The sequence below is a fragment of the Rutidosis leptorrhynchoides genome, chromosome 7 (assembly GCF_046630445.1).
Source record: "Rutidosis leptorrhynchoides isolate AG116_Rl617_1_P2 chromosome 7, CSIRO_AGI_Rlap_v1, whole genome shotgun sequence".
NCBI classification, from domain to species: domain Eukaryota; kingdom Viridiplantae; phylum Streptophyta; class Magnoliopsida; order Asterales; family Asteraceae; genus Rutidosis; species Rutidosis leptorrhynchoides.
This window is the reverse complement of record NC_092339.1, coordinates 7,402,825-7,407,812: the sequence shown is the minus strand read 5'-3', so window position 1 is coordinate 7,407,812 and position 4,988 is coordinate 7,402,825.

The window sequence follows — 4,988 nt, the reverse complement described above, 5'->3', positions numbered from 1 at the left end:
ATATATATATATATATATATATATATATAGATCAAAAGATTTCGTAGATTACGGAGGACTTTGCGGGATATGTTAGGCAAAGTTTAAAGTAACAGATACGATATGATATGATTTAGCAGATATGCTAAGATATGAATTTTTGTCTATACACTATTCATGCAATCAATGCAGCAAGACGTGTCTTAGACTAAAAATGATAAGCAGGTAATTTCCTGAGGATGATAAGTAGTTAATTTTCGACACAAAATGATAAGCAAAACTTTTGACATGCAGACACGGTCGAAGTCCAGACTCACTAATGCATCCTATTGACTTATCAGTTAGACACACTAATGCAGACCTGGTTAGCTAAGACCACCGCTCTGATACCAACTGAAAGGACCCGTTCATATACATTATAAACGATTCACAATAGTTGATTACATTGCGAGGTATTTGACCTCTATATGATACATTTTACAAACATTGCATTCGTTTTTAAAAGACAGACTTTCTTTACATCAAAAATTAACAGGCATGCATACCATTTCATAATATCCACTATCCAACTATAAATTGATTTAACAATAATCTTTGATGAACTCAATAACTCGAATGTAACGTTCTTCGAAATATGCTATGAAAGACTCCAAGTAATATCTTTAAAATGAGCAAATGCACAGCGGAAGATTTCTTTAACACCTGAGAATAAACATGCTTTAAAGTGTCAACCAAAAGGTTGGTGAGTTCATTAGTTTATCATAATCATTTATTTCCATCATTTTAATAGATCACAAGAATTTCATTTTCATTTCTCATAAATATACGTCCCATGCTGTCATAACCCGTCCTTAACCATAAGAACGCGTTAGATAACGTATGATTTCATTGCGAGGTATTGACCTCTATATGAGACATTTTTGAAAGAAAACTGCATATATTATACATTACAAACCATAACCATTATTTTTGTTACAAGCTTAAGACAATAAAAAGAAGATTAACGTTTAGCGATAATCTTCGACTTACAAACTTTACAAATGATGACAACAACACGGTTTCTAGCATATTTTACAATACAACATCTCGGATATGCAGTTTTATTTTTGACACAAACATGCGTACGCAAGATCCTGGTTAGATCCAACATGATGCAGCGGAAGCTTTAGAAATCACCTGAGAATAGACATGTTTTTTAAAAGGTCAACATAAAGTTGGTGAGATATAGGTTTAATGCCGGCAGCAATATATATATAGACCACAAGATTTCGTATATAAACAGTTTAATAAAAGTATTCTAAGTGGTTGAGCACTCGGTAACCATACTTAACATTTTCACGTCGCATATTCCCTTTAATATGAAATCTTACTACACCGTACCAAGTGTAGTCACAAAACGAAGTACTGTGCAACCGTTGAATACTGGTCGTCCAGTCCGGTTGGGGTTGTCAGGCCCGATAGATCTATCAACAGGATTCGCGTTTACAATACCGCTGTAAATATTAGTTACCAAGCTACAGGGAAGTATGCCAGTGGTACAACTCAACGTAGAACATATTTTTCAGTTACTTGTGTCCATATCGTAAAACATAAAATACATGTATTCTCATCCCGAAATATTTAGAGTTTAAAAGTGGGACTATATACTCACTCTTGTCTTGATGATATAAATAATTTGACTCGGTCTTCCGGTTGATATCACGAACCTATCCATATATAATATATCAATATGTTTTCATTTTTAAACAAACGTTATAAATATATACTTGTTATACTTTTAATACTTTGAATAATTCCTTAGTCCGTAGTTAGCAGTCCGATGTTAGTAATTCAATTTTAATGGTTCATTTTTAGATGTTTAATATACCCGCAATGAAATAAATAAAACCCCCAACGAAATATATAAAATCCCATCGTATATGTATTGGTCGAGATTAATCTTGACCCATGGTACCGGTGTTGTCAAATGACGTGTTGCGTACAATCATGGGATCTTATGATTAATCTTCTCGTGTTGTTTACGGGTGATCCTGAACCATATGAAATTGAATTATGAGTACATATATATAAAATATCATGTTATCTTAGAAGTATGTGATTTATATCATTTTTTTCCAATTGATCCCGTAGTTGAAATGATCTAGGATAACCAATTTTGTTTCGGTCATAGTTTCTTCGTTACAAGTCCGTTTTCGTTGATTCAAATTGCCATCTTCTTGGATCGAGTTCTTCTTTAAGACTATGAACTGTAAATACCTTGGTTTGTATTCAAAATCATACGGCATAAGTGAAAGTTTAGTGAAACATATGAAGTTAAACATTTTGTTACAACAAAATCATTTAATGACCATTTTTCCAAAAATACTTATACTTTGAAAAACCAAGTTTTACCTTGTTAAATTAACATATAAATAAGTTATGTTACATGTCTTGAAGTATTTTAAAAGTTAAGTTAGAAGGATCTATTTAGTTTGCAAACAAGTTTGAAAACATTCAAACTATGTTCTTGTTGTTAACTTTTGTACCACAAAATAAGATAGCTATATATATATGAATCGAATAAGGTTATGAACATAGTTACTACCTCAAGTTCCTTGGATGAAGTTGCTGTAAGAGAGAAGTAAGAAGCTAGAATCAAAAGGGTGATGGAAGTGGATGAAAGATTGGAAGTAAGTTGGTGTTCTTGGAAGGTTTTCTTGAAGTGTTTTTGTATGGTTTTCTTATAATGTTTAACTAGTGTTTTTGAAGCTAGATCTTCTTGATAAGTTGCTGAAGTGTTATGGAGTTTAGAGTTCTTGAAAGAGTGTGTGTTTTTGCTAAGAGATTTGAAGTAAAAATGAAACAAAATGGTGATACATATAGGCCTTTCAAAAACGTGGCCATTAGGTGTCATGGACAAAATTTTAGTTTGTAATCTTGCTAATTAGTCTTGCAATCATACAAAAGTAATTACCTAGCTCTAAGGGCATGAATAATGGCTGGTTAGGTGGTGATTTTGATGTGTATTTACTATTAGTAAATACGTATAGGAGCTAGGTATGATACGAGTACAAATACTCTAGGTATACGTATAGAAATTTTGTGAAAAATGAAATGAGGATTCAAATATAGCTATCTTTTGTGAATACACTTATATGGTTTTATGTATTTAAGTCTTTAAAAGTAATTAAATACATTACTTATACGATATATGTATAAACATTATAAGTCTTAAGTATTTATGTCAAATAACGTTACGTATGGTTATCGTTTTGAAAACTTAAGTTAGTAGTTTCAAAATATACATATAACTTGTTGTTATTAATATAAAATGAGATATTAAAACATTCTTTAATCATGTTAAATATGTATATATATACATATATATACACAAACGTATAATTATCATATATTGTATAGTTCGGGATATCATCGGTCAAACTAGACGGTCAAACATTGTGTAAAACTCTTTTCGGATATATAAATCTCGACGATTTGGATTGCTTATCATGTTGGTAAGGTTTAATTTATGTAAATATTAATCTTATAAGTATAGTATGATCGAAAAAGTGCGGGTCGTTACATTACCTCCCCGTTAAATAAATTTCGTCCCGAAATTTTAAAATTGTACCTATTTTGCGTCATCGAGAAACAAGTGCGGATACTTTCTTTTCATCTGATCCTCGCGTTCCCAAGTAAACTCGGGACCTCTTCTAGCATTCCAACGAACCTTAACAATCGGTATATTGCTCTATTTGAGCTGTTTAACTTCACGGTCCATGATTTCAATTGGTTCTTCGACGAATTGTAGTTTCTCGTAAACATGGATTTCTTCGAGAGGAATGGTGAGGTCTTCCTTTGCAAGACACTTCTTAAGGTTTGAGACGTGAAAGGTATTATGTACTCCGGCGAGTTGTTGCGGTAACTCGAGTCGATAAGCTACCGGTCCAATGCGTTCGATGATCTTGAACGGGCCTACGTACCTTGGGTTCAGTTTACCCCTTTTGCCGAAACGTATTACACCTTTCCAAGGTGACACCTTTAGCATAACCATGTCCCCGACCTGAAACTCTAATGGTTTCCTTCGAACATCGGCGTAGCTCTTTTGGCGACTACGGGCTGTTTTCAATCTCTCCTTGATTTGCACTATCTTCTCAGTCGTTTCATGTATGATCTCGGGACCAGTTAATTGTCGATCTCCTACTTCATTCCAACAGATAGGAGATCTACACTTCCTTCCATACAATGCTTCGAATGGCGCAGCTCCAATGCTCGCATGATAACTATTATTATACGAGAATTCTGCTAACGGTAGATATTTATCCCATCCGTTTCCAAAATCGATCACACATGCCCTGAGCATGTCTTCAAGAGTCTGAATTGTTCTCTCACTCTGCCCATCGGTCTGCGGATGATATGCGGTACTCATATCCAAACGAGTTCCTAGTGCCTCCTGTAGTGATTGCCAGAACTTTGAGGTAAATCTACTATCACGATCGGATATAATGGAAATAGGTATTCCATGCCTTGAAACAACTTCTTTTATATACAATCGTAATAGTTTCTCCATTCTATCCGTTTCCTTTATAGGCAAGAAATGTGCAGATTTGGTAAGACGATCAACAATTACCCAAATAGTGTCGTATCCCCAGGCAGTCTTTGGTAACTTCGTGATGAAATCCATGGTAATACCGTCCCATTTCCATTCTGGGATTTCTGGTTGTTGAAGTAACCCTGACGGCTTTTGGTGTTCTGCCTTGACTTTGGAACAAGTTAAACATTTGCCAACATATGTTGCAACGTCTGTCTTCAAATTAGGCCACCAATAATGCGTCTTAAGATCTTGGTACATCTTTCCAACTCCAGGATGTATCGAATATCTTGTCTTATGTGCCTCGTTCAATATCAACTTCCTTAATCCACCCAACTTCGGTACCCAAATACGATTTGCAAAATATCGAATTCCATCTTCCCGCATAACGAGTTGCTTCTCATACTTCTTCATTATTTCATTTCCTTTATTTTCTTTA